The 15,300-nt window shown below is 39.3% G+C and overlaps 1 protein-coding gene and 1 pseudogene across 1 annotated transcript in view; one reads left to right on the top strand and one right to left on the bottom strand.

Annotated features, from left to right (window-relative positions):
- Nucleotides 1-955: 955 nt before the first annotated feature.
- LOC141540778 (fatty acid-binding protein, heart-like) lies at nt 956-3,670 on the bottom strand (annotated as a pseudogene).
- Nucleotides 3,671-4,996: 1,326 nt separating this feature from the next.
- CYTH1 (cytohesin 1) overlaps nt 4,997-15,300 on the top strand; it is a 183,990-nt gene continuing 173,686 nt past the window's right edge. The window contains exon 1 of the mRNA XM_074260277.1: nt 4,997-5,141. The gene's annotated coding sequence lies outside the window, so the exon portion shown is untranslated. The remainder of the gene's footprint in view (nt 5,142-15,300) is intronic.

Below are 15,300 nucleotides of genomic sequence, written 5' to 3'. Positions count from 1 at the left end.
TAGTATAGAAATTTAGTATTATTATTCTAATGGCACTCCCAAGGATGAAGATGTTTTAGCTGGTGGTCTAGGAAATACTTAAGAGGGATTTGGTGAAGAGAAATGATAATGGAACTTGAATCATTTCTGTTTCATCTTTTGTAATTGACTCTTATTTGGTTAAAAATATATCTCCTGTGAGAGATATATGATGTATTTCTATGCCCAAATTTATGTGTATGTTCCTCTCTTCCCACTTCTTTCCTTTCCTTCTTGTTTGCATGGATTTCTACCTGTGTATCTTGATTTTGAGATAATTTCCCCTAGCTTTTCTTTCCTTTTCTCCCTTAGAATATTCTTCTTCCCTTCCCTTTCAATTCTTTTAAAATTATCACTCCTAGACTTGTTTAATTAGACTTCCTCCATGATCTCTGATGATGATAAAGTTCAAAAGTTATACCAATATCTCTCTACATTATAATGTAAACAGTTGAATCTTGTTTAGTAAATTATAATTGTTCTTGTTACTTTTTTATGTTTCTCTTGATTCCTGTGTTTGCACTTAAATGTTTCTACACAGCTTGGATCTTTTCATAAAGAATACTTGGAAATCATTTCAATTAAAGATCCATTTTCTCCCTATATGAATTTTTTTTCTGTTCCTTTTTGATTCCCAGGGCCCTATTCAGATATATGGAAGTTAGAAAACTGTATGAGAGAACTAGACTTCTCTATGATCTTTCAAATTGACTTCAAATACAGGGCACTTTGATTTTTGTTTTGAGCATGACTATGGGATTTGCTTTATTGCCGTGGGACTAGTCATCAGATGCAGCTTATAAATAAATAAATATATAAATATATATATACATAGAGAGAGAGACAGAGAGAGAGACAGAGAGACAGAGAGAGAGAGAGAGACAGAGACAGAGACAGAGACAGAGAGAGAGAGAGAGAGAGAGAGAGAGAGAGAGAGACAGACAGACAGACAGACAGACACTGGGGGGTAGAGAAATGAGGCGATGTGGTGTTGAGTTCAGTGATAGCCATCAGCAGTGAAGTTGACAATGGAAAAATAGGCTGATTTCAAGCTTCCTTCTCATAAGTCCTAATGCAGATTACAGTGTCTTTGGTTAGTATCAGAATAAGTTTTCCATCCTGGAGCTCCTGAGTGAATGGTCTCTTGCCCATCACACTTATAGACATGGACAAGTTTGCCTCTGTCCAGTATGATGGTCGACTTGACCTTCCTGTCATCAGCTGTTGTCTAATAAAACCACTCCCAGCTTGGGGGAATAACTTAGTGTTTTTGATAGTGCTCTGAATCTTGATGATGGTGGTAAGCTTGGTCATGCTGATCATCTTCCTTGTGGCAAAACCAACACCAGTAGACTTCATGTAGTTATTCAAGTTCTTGCTGTCCAATCAGCTTCCAGGTGTCAACAAAAGCATCTGCTATGATACTAGGCTTGAGGAGGCAAGGCTAAACTGTGCGATGCTGGTCAAGGGTAGGCTGCCCTGTGAAATGTTGGGTTAGATCTTCTATGCTGCCCATATTGATTTTTTAAAGACAAAATTGTGCCTGACTAATTTATTGAAGTTATATGAAGTGGTGTAAATAGGGATATAGCTAAATGGAAAACAGTAGATATAATCTATTTTAACTTTCAAAAAGTGTTGGACAAGGTTTCCGACCAAAAGCAGCAAAAACTGCCACTACACACAGGCCAACTACCACCTTAGTTCAAGACTTCATCACCTCTTGCCTATGCATACCATAATAATATAACAATAATATAATTGGTCTCTCTGCCCATGGCAGCCCCATGTAAAATAATGATCAATGGTTTTCTGCTACTATTAGGATCTACTTCTTTTTGGTGTTGAAAGTCTTCTGAAATCTAACTCAAACTCACCTTTCCAGCCACATTAAAACATTACTCTTCTTCATGCTCTCTCTGGTCCAGCCAAACTGTCCCTACTAGATATTCTTCATACATAGTATCCTGTACCCCATCTATGTGGCATAGACTGTCCCCCATGGTTAGAATGGACTTCTTCCTCACCTCTACCTTTTAGAATTCTTAATTCTCTTTTAACATCATCTCCTAAATGAAGACTTTTCTGATTCCCTACAACTATTCCTACCTTTCCCATCAAATTACCTTCTTCAAATTTTACATGTACTTTGGTATATGCTTATTTTTATGTAACTTCTAAGTGTAATTGTTATCTTTTTTGCTGAAAGATGTAAGCTCCATGAGGTGAAGGATTATAGTAGGTGCTTAAAAACTTATTAAAAACTTATTATTGGTTGGTGGAGAAGACTTTATTACATATAGGGAACTGCCTTACAGGCAGCAAACATAGAATAGGAAGAGAGGAATAAATCCTGTTTGGGGAAGTGTTCTTCTGTGGTGTATGGGGTGTTTAAGAAGAACTAGCACCTATGGTGTAAGGGCTTACCAAGCTCTTTTCAGGGCTTCTTATTCACTCATTCACCTTTGATGTATACCTGTCACCCAATTCTCATGTAGCTCTAGCATGTGCAATGGCTATACCAGGTTGAAGATAACAGACAGATTTCAAACTTGTTGTGAGTTAGGGGATGTCCACCCCAAGCATGTGAAGCCTCCTTCCCCCCCATCTTGAGAAATGTGCAGATGAAAACGATTTGTTCCAATAGCCATGAAAGTGGCTGAAGTAGGGACTATGGAGTACTTAGAAACTTGGTGTAGGGCCCTGAAGATTTCAAGGTCATCCACTGAATCCCAGGCCATGGCCATTAGTCTTGACTTTTTTTGTCTTGCCATTGGACTCTGGAAGAGAGAGTGAAACTGACAACTTTGTGCAAATCTGCCTTATGTTCAATTCACAGAAAGTCAAGACATCATCTATGATATCACAGAAGCTTGTGAAAATGAAAGGCAAACAACAATCCATTCAATGTCTAATTTAATGTCTAGCAAATTTAATAAAAAATGCTGGTACTTAAAAGATATGTTTGTTGATGAATTGCAAAAGTACGGTAACTAGCACCAAGAAATTTCAATTTCTCCCTGTCTACTGATTCCTATACTACTGCCTACAAACGTGTCTCCCTATTCTTAAATAATCTGTCTCTGATCCTTCCATTTCCGATAAATATTATCCTATATGTCCTCTGCCCTTTGTGGCTAAACTCCTTGAAAAGCCTGGTGCCTCTACTTTCTCTCTTCTTAATCTCTTACAATCAAGCTTCTAAGTTTATCATTCCCCTAAAACTACTCTCTCCAAAGTGACCAATAACTTCTTACATGCCCAATCTAATGGCCTTTTCTCAAACCTTCTCTTTTTTGATCTCACCAGTTTTTGACCATGTTGATGACTTCTTTTTTTCTTGATATCCTTTTCTCTCTAGACACCATTTCCTCCTGGTTTTTCATTCTTCTTCTCTGCCACTTCTTCTCAGTCCATGGATGGACTCAGGGTTGTATTCTGCGTCCTCTTCTCTTCTCCTTCTCTGCTACTTCACTTGATGAAACCCGTCTCAAGGTGAACTTATCTTTCTAAACTCTCTTCTCCCTTCCTATCTTCCCTATTACTGTAGAAACTGTGTCTTCATAATCTCTCAGGCCTCTGACTCCTTACTATCTCTCACCTCCCGTATCCAAACGGCTACTGAGGCGTGCTGATTCCATCTTTGCAACATCTCTCGTACTTTCTTCTCTTCCCTGACACTTGGCTATTGCAGTAGCTTGCTGGTGGGGCTGCCTGCTTTATATCTCCCCACTCCCAAGCATCTTCCATTAACTATGTCACCCCTCCTCCTCCCATCAAAATTGAGTAGTTCTCCAGTACGTCCAGGTCCAAACACAAACCCTCTCATAACAGTTCCTTCCTATCTTTCCGGGTTTCTCACCCCTCACTCCCCACTCTTTGAGCCACTGGCGCTGACCTCTCTCTGCTGTCCCAAGAACAAAATACGCCATTTAGCTGTGCCTGGAAAACTCTTTGTTCAACCCCCGCTACTGACTTCTCCGGCTTCCTTTCTGTTCCATCTGAAATCCCATCTTTTACAGAATATCTTTCCCAATCGCTCTTCTATTGCCTTGCCTCAGTTAATTATTTCTTTATCCTGGGTATAGGCAGTTTGTGAAAGAGCAACCACAGCACGTACATGGTACATCCATGGGACTGGAGTCAGTAAGACGTGAGTTCCGATCCTGCGTGCCTCGCGCTAGCCGGACGCGCTGGAGTCCTGCGTGCCTCGCACTAGCCGGACGCGCTGGAGTAAGTGCCTCCAGCTCCCTCGGCTAGTTCCCCACGACTTAGTTACTAAGTCACAGACACGCTGCGGTTGGCAACAGTAGAGAGGGTTCCTCTGCTGAGACTGAAATGATCGACCCATCTTCTGCTCCCTCCGAGATTCGTGTCAAATAGAGGGCAACGCGCGAGTTTAGCCCTCTTAAGTCGGTTCAAACAAAGCCACTCTTTCCCCGGTTCAAAGCGTGTTAGAATGAGCACTTCAGGGAAGCCGGGATAAACCTAACCTTTAAGCCTGACGTCAGGAGACATCGCCACGCTCGCCCTCCACACCTCCAGCTCTTGGAAACCTGGGACGTGGTCGGATCCAGACCGAGAACCTCCGAACCTTTGTATCCCTCTCGCAAACTAATTCCCCTCCCCCCCACCACATACACAGAAAAAAATATTTTTTTAATAGATTGGCAAAGAGCAAAGGAGCACCACCCGAGCACCAGGGAGGCGGGGCCACTTGGGAGGCTCGCGCAAGCACTCCCCCTCCCTCCTGGCAGCTCGCGCGCGCGCTCTCACTCACTCCCCAGCACCTTCTCGCGTTTCTCCGCCGCGGGACGGCCCTGAGAGAGGAAGGCCCCGCGCGGGCGAGAGCAGGGGAGGGGCGGGGTTGGAGGAGGGGACGGGAAGGCAGAGGGCGCGCGTGCTCGCGTGCCATCCGTCTTCGGGAGCGAGCAAGCGAGCAAGCGAGCAAGCAGGCAGGCTGGCGGGCGGGCGCCTCAGAGGAGGGGCGGGGTCCAGAAGCCAGAGCCGGGGCCGCCGCTGCCGGCGGGACAGAAGCTGTCGCCGGGACCGAGCCGGCTCTTCTTTGGATCCGGGTTCCCCCAGTCTCTGCCGAAGCGTCAACATGGAGGAAGAAGACTTCGGTGAGTGCCACCTGTGCCCCACCCCCCAGCCCAGCCCCAGCTGCCCCTGTCAGCCTTGGGGTTGGGTTTATTGATTGGGGGGGGAGGAGCAGCGGCGGGGGAGGGGAGTCACACCTCGAGGTGCGGCGGCCGCGGGTCGCAGAACGCTCTCTTGGTTTGTCTCCTTGTCTGGGCTTCCCCCGGGCTCTGAGGGCTCGTTCTCGCTTGCCTCCCCCGGCCGTTTCTGCCTCTGGCCGGGAGGCTCTGGACTCCCCGCCTCGAGCTCCCTCCGGGGCCGGCGCCCTTTCTGGGGCCGGGAGTGTGAGTGAGCTCGAGCTCCAGCGGGGGACTGGCGGAGCGGAGAAGCGGCGGGGCTCCTCAGGGCTGCCCGGGGGAGGGCGCGCACGGGCGGAGCGGAGGACTTTCCTCCCGGCGCCTCGGCAGGGGGAGCAGACCTTGTTGCCCCAAGAATAAAAGCCTTCCGAATGTTTGGGGCTCGGTTTCTTTTCTTGACTGGGGAGTTAGAGGAGGGCAGCTGTCATTTTTGATAGGAAATTGGACTATCAGTACCATGGTTTGCTTTACCTAGCTAAATATGCAAATATCAGTGTTGCTTATTTTGAATTCTTTCTTTCCTTGTCAGTTTCCGGTGTATGGAAGTGTGTGTGTGTGTGTGTGTGTGTGTGTGTGTGTGTGTGTAAGTGTAGTCCCAAATCTAGTCTTTCATATCTGGCACTAGAGTTCCCTTGGCAGTTGTCACTAAAATTGTCTGGGGTCGGGATTTATTATTGGGCCGTTACGGATTTCAGTGATTCTTTTTGCATTAGAAAATGAATGACTTCTTTTTTAGTTAAGTATGTGGCAATATATTTAAAGGAAGAGAAACTTTCCTGTTCCTGTAAGTGTTAGAGAAAGTTTGATAATTGCAGTCCATAGATAATCTTTGTATTTAACTTAATTCTTAACCTCATTTTTGTCTGACCTTTACCCACAGTTCTGGACAGTAGCTAAATGAGTGGAAAAAGAGAAGCAGCCAGAGAGAGTAGTTAATCCTAAAACTGGGAAATAACGACTCACTTTTGGGGTTTCTCGAATAGTTTGAGATTTAAAGGGTTTCCAAAAATTTCTTGAAATGTTGTAGTCATACTTTTAACTGTAAAATTAGAAGAAGTATGACAGTTGGAAAACTACATTATGAATTTGTGTAAGAAGTGTGTGTGTGTGAGAAGTGAGAGGCAACTCGATCTAGTGGATAGAGACCTCGTTTCAGAATCAAGAATCAAATGTTGTCTCTGATACATATTGGCTTTGTGGGTCCCAATAAATCACTTAGCCTCTCTTAGGTTCTCAGCAATTTTCAAAAGCTAAGTGGAAGAGAAGGTGCTGACCAAAGGGAATTTTCCTTTTTGAAGAGTTCCTTATGCTAGTGAAACCATAGGTCATTTCTTTATCCCTTCTAGAGAAATACTTAGCACTTTTAGAGAATTTAATTATCAATTTCACCTTTCTAAAAAAAAATAAATCAGTAAATGAAGGGAAGAAAATTTATTAAGTGGCTACTATGTGTCAGTGTAAAGCTCTGAACCTATAAATAGGTAAACAAGGCAGTCCCTGCTTTTAATAACTTTGCATTTTAAAATCAGAAGACTCAGGAATTTTCAAGGCAAATGAAAAGATCCAGTCTCCCTTAGGGGTTAGCAGCAAAGCAAATGGTAATCCATCTTTAATGCCATTGATAAAACCATATATTTTTTTTCCGATATTGAATCATTTGACAGTGCCAAGAACTTTATTTTGGGGAGTCTTCTTTGCTGTGGAGGCAATTAATTGCCAGGTAGAATCTATACTAGTGCTACTTTCCTGGAAAATGGCAGCAGTGACCAAGCTTGAAGCAAGGCAATGCTATTCTCAGGATACTTTGGTTTACTTGAACATCCCTGGCAGTTGGTTGGTTGTAGGTGGTGGTAAAGAGGATGGGTTCCTTCTCTATTAGGGTTACTATCCTGAGGGGTTTTCACTAAAGTCTGTGCACTTTTTATTCTGGAAATCCCCATAACGATTGTTTACAGGCAATTTGCATACATTGTACTAACTGACTAGATTATCTAGTTTCTAAACCCTCAGCAGATTAGAAATTGTGAAAAGGCCTCTTACAGGAAGGCACATTGACATCAGGAAGAAGTGACATCCAGTTACATCAAATGAAGAGGCAAAACAGTTAAAAAAAAAAAAAAGCTGATAAGTTAAAAAGTAGTGTGGGGGGCATTTCTTGTAGAGATACAAATGTCTCAGGAGGTTCATGTCAGGGTACAATGACAACCTTGAGATAATACAGTAGATCTGGGACAAGAAGGATGCCCCCTAGTCAATTTTACAAAAGAGGAAATTGAAACTCCTAGAATTTAAATGACTTGCCTGGGGCCATAGGGATAGATAAATAATAGATCTAAGCTTATAAGATCTTCTGCCAGGCACTGATTGCTACACACTGGGAATACCCATAAAAACTAGTGGGACAGGCCTTATCCTCATGAAGCTTACATTCTAAAAGAGGAATTCAACCCTTTAATTTAAGGGTGTGCTGGAAAGTGGATGTTGGAAATGGCGTTGTGAAGCAACTGTAAGAATTGGCAATAGTAGGGAGGCCTGGCTTTGCTATTTTCAGTCCAAAGATCATTTGAGGGAGAAGAGAGATAGCGTTTGGGTCCCCCTCCCATTTTTGGATAAGGCTAATTAATTGAAATATGAAGAGAGTGCTGTAGATGTAGCTTACAAAGCATTTGATTTTCAGCAAAACATTTGATAGAAGTCTCGTGCTTTTTTCGGGAGAAAATGTTGAGATGTGAAATGGTAATCATAAAATAAAATCGATTCAGAAGTAGTTAAATGAGCAGATTCAAAGAGTCATGGTTCAGTGTTTCATGGTAACTGGAGGTCTCTAGGGGAGTGCCTTAGGAATTTGCAGTAGATCTTTGTCCTGCCTAATACACATTGGCGTTATTAGCTTAGGCTCTCAGTCAGCTAGGATTTAAATTATCTTAAAATTATAGACAGAGAAGGGGTCAGCCTGCATTGGTAAAGGGAATTTATTTGAGTGTTCCTTATACTTAGAAAACAATCACAGATATAGTGCTTATCCATCTCTCTATAGGTAGCTAAATTTTAGGGGAAATGATTTTATGTAGCCTATGACTTAATGTGCAGTAATGAAGTATATTTTAATGGGATTTTGTTATATTTATATTTGGAAAAAGTGATAACTTAAGAAGTGGGCATATGAATTTCCATTTAGGTATGTAAAAATTTATCTTAGCACCTGTTTGCAGCCTTTCAAATGAAAACATTGTGTTCTTTCCATTTATGAGCCAAAAAAAGAACTTCAGTCAACCAACAAAGTACCTACTTTGTTCTAGGATTTGGGGATACTAAAACAAAAAAGGAAATAGCTCTTTTTCTCAAGGAGTTAAGATTTTATATGGTAATATAAACAAAGTAAATATTTTTTGGGGGGAGGTTTGAAATACATCAGGAAAGGTGCTATTCGAGCTGAATCCAGGGTGGGCCGGTGTCATGACAAGAATGCATTCCAGGAAACCTGTGCAGAGGCATGGAAATGAGACATGGACTGCCTGGTCTTTGGAGTTCTTCCCAGCTCCTCCTGATTATTTCTATTGTTTCTTGCCAGAGGTGAGAAGGTTCAGAGAAGGAACTACCTCGGGCTTTTACTCACTTTCAGCAACTCCTTCCTCTTCCCTTTTTCCACCTCACTTCAAATCCTATTGCATTGCTGTACTTCCTCTCTCTAAACTTCTTTCCTCCTGTGCTGACTCTTTTGGTGTCCTGGTGATTGGTTCTAGAAACTGTTTATTGGTGTTCTGTTACCAAGACTTCTGGCCTTTTACCAAGCAAGGAAGGAATAAAGCTAGAAATTTGTTTCCCTAACAAAATGTTGTGGAACAGAAGGTATAAAGATGTTGATTGAGATAGTTCCATTAATATCCCCATGAAAAAAAGCTTACAAGTATCTGAAGATGATAGAAAGGAGGGGGATATGGCATAGTTTGAGAAGATCTCAAATTTCTTTCGTTTCCAGATCTTCTAAAACATTCTCTCATATGTGACAGTAAAATTTGTAACTTTAAACTTCATATATTAAGAGGAAAAAAATTAACTCTCCAGACTACCCCTGAGAACAAGCTGAAATGCCTAAAGTGAATTGGAAAGTGGTCTCCAGGTCAAGAAAAAGAAAGCATGGATAAAAATACTTGGGAAAAAAAGTGCCTAGAGGTCTTTTGGAATTTCCACACTGCTCCATTTACTTTTTCATTCATCTGCAACTAATTTCCTTTTTCAAGTACCAAAATTAATGACAAGAAAGAACATTTATTATTTTCTTTAAAGTTTATTTGCTAGTATTGGAGTATTGTTTTTGTTCTACTTTTCATGGCAAATGTATAGTGAGAGGTAGCATAATTTAGTGGAAAGTCTTTATTTTCTCAAACAGGAGTTTTTTGTTTGTTTGGTTTTTTTTGTCTCTGAACTAAATTAGAATCTCAAATTGCCTTTAATAGGTCGTGCTAGATATTATCCTTGATGCCTTTTTGTTCTGACAACAGGGTATAGTGGAACTTCAGTTAAGTCTCACTCTATTTGGGATTTAGTAAGTCCCTTCTCATTCTTCATCTATGATTCTCTGATTATATTGTTTATGAGAAATTCTAAAGGAATGTTTAATCTAAAGGAATCTAAGGGATTTTGTGAATAACTTAGAAACCTAAACATTTGTTTCAGACTGACTTCATATGAATCTTTAAACATAATTTTTGTAAGCCACTTCCTATAAAATCTTTATCAAGAGCACATAACTTTAAAATATATTGTAGAGGAAGTGAATAATTCTTAAAGTTCCATCATCCTATTACATAAAATTTCAAAAGAAAAGCTAAAATCTTTCTTAGCAGCAGTCTTTCTGTAGGGTCTTTGTACAAAACTAATGACTATGCATGACTGAATTTTAAACCCCTTTATTCAACAGAGGTTTCCCTCTCATGATTAGGGCCAGAGTCTAACTAAATAATAGTCATTCAATCAGTGTGTGTGTTTACATGTTTTAGTACCTTAGATTTATACTAAGTTACTTCAGTAACCAGATAGATATAAATAGGAATATAGACATGTATGAATTGAATCAATTGGTGAGAACATATCTTTTATGATATTGTTTAGAAATTTGAGTGTCTACTTGTTTTAAATTGGGATGAGTTGGTGTATGCTTCCTCTTTTAGGGTAATTAATAAAAGTAAAGTTTTAAAGTAAAAATCCCTGGTGTCTACTGAGTTCATTAGAGACAATGCATATGCTTCTTTGTTGTTGTTCCCCCCCCCCCCCCCCTCAGATGGCTTTATCCAGAGTGCTGTCAGGCAACATAATTGAAATCTACTGTCTTTTAAATTTACATATATAATGTGTGTGAGAATATGTATTTCCTATCTTAAATGAAAAAGAGGATTTTTTTTTTTTTTTTTTGCTGAGGCAATTGGGGTTAAGTGACTTGCCCATGGTCACACAACTAGAAAGTGTTGTGTCTGACGTCAGATTTGAATTCAGGTTCACCTGACTTAAGAGGTGGTATTCTTATCTACTGTGCCACCTAACTGCCCTGGGGACTTTTTAAAGTCTAATTTCTCCACTTGTGTGTTTGATTCACTTATGTCCCTTCCATGACTTACTTTACTATTTTGTTCTTCAATGATTACGAGTGTTTGGCACATAGTGGTGCTTAATAAATGCTTTATTCACTCTTTTTTATCTCTTGGAGCATCCTTCTCTATCAAGAAAATTGTTCTTGATCTTTATATTGATCATGGTTCATAAGTGTTTTACAGGTGTTTTTCTTTACAGTGTTGTAGTCATTACATTCTTTGTTCTTCTACTCATTTCACTTTGCTTCAATTTATCCAAGTTCTGTGCTTTTCTGGATTCACCCTTTTGTAATTTTTACAGCAATATTCCATGACATTTTAAACCATAATTCATTCGGCTATTCCAAATTAATAGGTATCCCCTAAGTTTCCAGTTCTTTGCTATAACAAAAAGCACTTACTATGGATATTTTTTGCATATATGAGTCTTTTCTTGTCTTTTAACTCTTGGAATATAAGCTTAGTTGTGGCATCTCTGGATTATTTTTTGGTTTGGCGATATTAATCTAAAATGTTTTTTAGAATGGTGAGCTGATTCATAGACTCATTAATCATGTGTCTGTTGTACATAGCCTCTTACAGTTGTTACTCTTTTTTTTTTTTTTTTTTTTTTTTAATTTAGTCACCTTTACTAATCTGAAGGGTATATGGTGGAATCTGAGTTCCTTTGATTTTGTCTTTTTTTCTTCCCCCACTATATGATACTATCTTGCTTGGTGATTTTAGCATTCCCTGTAAATTAAGTTATTATTTCTGTGCAGATAATTCTTAGATCTATTTATCCATATGTCTCATAGACATGTTAAACCCAGCATGTCTAAAACTTAATTAATTTCTCCCCAAAATTCTTTCCTTTTCTGAATTTCTCCATAATTGTCAGCCACCATTATCCTTCCAGTTCTTCAGGCTCACAACCTAAGTGTTATTTTCAGCTACTAATTCTCATTTATCCATTTACCAACTGCTGTCCTATCTTCTTAGCTCTCTTTCTTTTCTGTTTTTCTACTCTTCTCTAGTACATATCCCTTTCTCTTCTAGGGCATATCTGCCACCCTTATCTTTTTATATGTAAACTATTACCATAACCTTCTGTTTAACCTCCGCACCTCACGTTTCTACCCTCTAATCCATCCTCCATGTGGCTGCTAATAGTGATCTTTCTAATGTTCAAGCCTGACCATATCGATCCCTTCTTTATTCAATTCCAATGACTCCCTATTATCTCCAGGATTAAATATAAAATCCTCTCCCTTTAAGACAACTTCTAATGTATTTGATACCTATCTATCTATAGCTTATATATACATTATTACTATGTTATCTTCCTAGTAGATTGAGCTAGTTGAGAGCAAGGACTGTTTTTGTCTTTCTTCACATGCTTGACACTCAGTACAGTATCTGACACAAACCTTAACAAAGCTTAATAAATGTTTATTGACTTATCTTGCATTTCCCTTATTAGTGATTTGGAACTTTTTTTTTTTTCATGTGGTTGTTGACAGCTTGAGTTTGTCCCCTTTAAAAGAAACTTATGTTCTTTGATCATATATCTATTAGGGAATGTCTCTTGTTCTTATATATTTAAATCAGTTTCCTGTATAGCTTGTATATCAGGTTGTTATCAGAGAAATTCACTCCAAACATTCTTCCCCCCCCCCTTCTAGTTAATTGTTTCCTTCCTAATTTTAAATGCATCCGTTTTTAATTTGATTACATAAAATTGAAAAACTTTTGCACAAAATTGTCCATTTTATCTCTTCTTGTCCTCTCATTTCCTTATTTGATCAAACGTTGTTTAACAACATTGATCTATTGGTAGCAGGGAGTGTTGGGGCATTCTCATTTTTTTCCACTGAAGGACCCATCTGTTCTGTGTTCATTAGAGTACCTAATGCTATAAGAAACATTCACTGGATTTAAGGGAAGACTAATTTTATTATCTTTTACCTAATTCAGGAAGATCCATCTTCTGATGTCAGAAACTTTTGAAGTTTCTGGTTATCTTTTTTTTTCAATCCCTGGGCTGGCTGAAAGGACTTAATGAAATTTCTCTTTGGATATTTTGATTGTTCAGTCAAATATTCTTTTTAGGTCCCGCTAGAAAGAATAAAAGTAGTAGATTTGGCTTTTTGTAATGTTTTTACAATGCTATCTTAACCAAAAATCAACCAATAACCTATGTAACTTCCCACTCCAAGGCTACTGATTGCCAGGGCCATAATATTTCCAGGATAGACATGGAGACGAGACCAATGTTAAAGTGCCAAAGTCTTTTTTTTTTTTTTTTTTTTTTTTTTTTTTTTTTTTTTAGTAATCTCAGCAGGGGTTAGCAGGAAACTAAGAAAGTATATGTATGTCTCTGTGTGTCTCTCTCTCTGCATCCCTGAATCTCTCTACTTCTCTCTGCCTCTCCCTACTTCTCTCCGCATTCTTCTCCTTGCCTATGGCAAAGCTGGCCTTTTATATTTACTCTCCTCTAAGATTACCCCATGTCTAGCCCACTCAGCATTGCATAGGTAGGCAGAAGGGAGTTAGTGCTGTGTCCTAAGAAAAGATCTAATACCTGTAAGACACAACTTCCTGCCTTAGAGGCCAAGCCCCTTTTTACCTCCTGGGTCTACTCTACCAGCTGAAATGGCATACATGGCAATTCTCAGAAGGAAAATCCCTAACAAACCTATGCCCATATTTTTATATATTCTCTTAGCTGGTTAAATTGTATACTCTTTGTAAACAGGACAAATACTGTTTCATTTTAGTGTTTGTAGTCTTAGTACCTTGCATAGTGATTAACATATGATAGATGCTTGACAAATGCTTATTAACTAATTTAATACAAATATTCAGGCCCCCATCTCTTCCTTTCTTAGCTACTATTCCCATTTGTACAACCCTAGTCTAGTCTAGGTCCCAGTTACCTCTTTTCTGGACCATTCTAATCACCTTCCAACTAGCTGCCCTATTTCTGGTTTTGTGCTTTTCAGTCCACATTTTGATAATGTTGTAAGCTATCCTACTCCTTGATCAGAAGACTTCAGCATTTTCCTCATTTACATCGAATACAAATTTTTATAATTTTATGAGTTCCAGATACATTATATGATTGAAGCAAAATGGGATAATTTTAACTTGGAACAACAGCTTTCTCAGCAAGATCTGGGAACCTGGGCCAACTTACTGCTGCTGAAATAATTGTTTGTAGGCAGGTGGCAGATCCCTGCTTAGAATATTACTGGGGTCTAAACATTCCATTGTAGAGATGTTCTTGTCAGACATTTGTATAAAGTTTCAGAAGTAACTTATCAGGTTAACTCTACTAAATAAGTCTTGTTGGCAGTTTAAAATTGTCTTTTGATGTCTGAACTTTCTTCTTTCTTTTTTTTATAGTCTTTAACTTTGTGTTTATTAACCTCTCTGCTTAAAACAACCGCTAATTTGCATCATGCTTGATTTGATGCTATTGCTTAAAAGTCCCATTTACTTTCTCAAACTTTTGAAGGGAGAGTGGGAAAAAAAATAATAAAAAGAATCTGCAAATCCAAGCTTAAAAAAAAAAAATCTACCCTTCCTCAATCCCTATTCTGACTTTTTGATGGGTAATGGAGGGAGTGAGAGTCTACTTGCTAAGATAAAAGAATTATATGATCACAATCATAAAGTAATCTTTAAACAAATTAAAATAAGTCCCTATGATGAGATTTAGCCAAATGGTGAGGTCTAGATAAGGGATACCTAAATAAAATTAGGATTACCTAAATAAAATTAGGATGAATTGAGTTCTAGTGGCAGGTTTGGGGTACAGGGAGTCAGATAGAGCTCCCCTGCAACCCCTTTGGATTCAGCGCAAGGATACAGAGTTAAATGAGTTCTAATGGCAGCGTAAGAGTCCCCTGTAAAGGAATTTACAGGCCCGAAACAAAAACCTAGATTGATTAAAAAAAAGGTTTATTGTAGGGTTTGGAAGTAAGGTTAAAGTCTGGTTAGTAAAAGGTATTAGAAAGAGGAAGAAATACACCAAAAATGGCAAACAGAGAGTCTGTGATGCAAAGCATGGTGTTTGCATATTTCGACCCTCTGCCAAGAGATGATTCCATAGCTTGGCTCTTTTATTTGCTTGAAGGGGCCTATGGGTGGAGTTTCAGGTTGATTCCTCGAGGACCAGAACCCACTATGTGGGGGTTGGGAAATCTGAGCAGATCATTAGAATGGGGGCTGGCTACAGCCCAAGTTAGCTCAGATACGGATCTGTCCCCTTGGAATACAAAAGGGTGGTTTTGACCATATCTTGTAAATCAAAGGTCAGTCCCAAAGGGGGTTTGGGGGATCAGAAAAGGAGTCTTAAAGAGGTTACCACCCGTATCACATATAATTGGAGAATTATTGATTGCTCATGAGTAGGCCAAACCAATATAATAAAAACTACAGTAAATTAATTAAAATTACCTAAATTAATTAATTTATTCAGTGCTTTACCAGTC

Source organism: Sminthopsis crassicaudata, chromosome 4 (genome assembly GCF_048593235.1).
Source record: "Sminthopsis crassicaudata isolate SCR6 chromosome 4, ASM4859323v1, whole genome shotgun sequence".
NCBI classification, from domain to species: Eukaryota; Metazoa; Chordata; class Mammalia; order Dasyuromorphia; family Dasyuridae; genus Sminthopsis; species Sminthopsis crassicaudata.
This window is presented reverse-complemented; position numbering and strand designations above follow the sequence as displayed.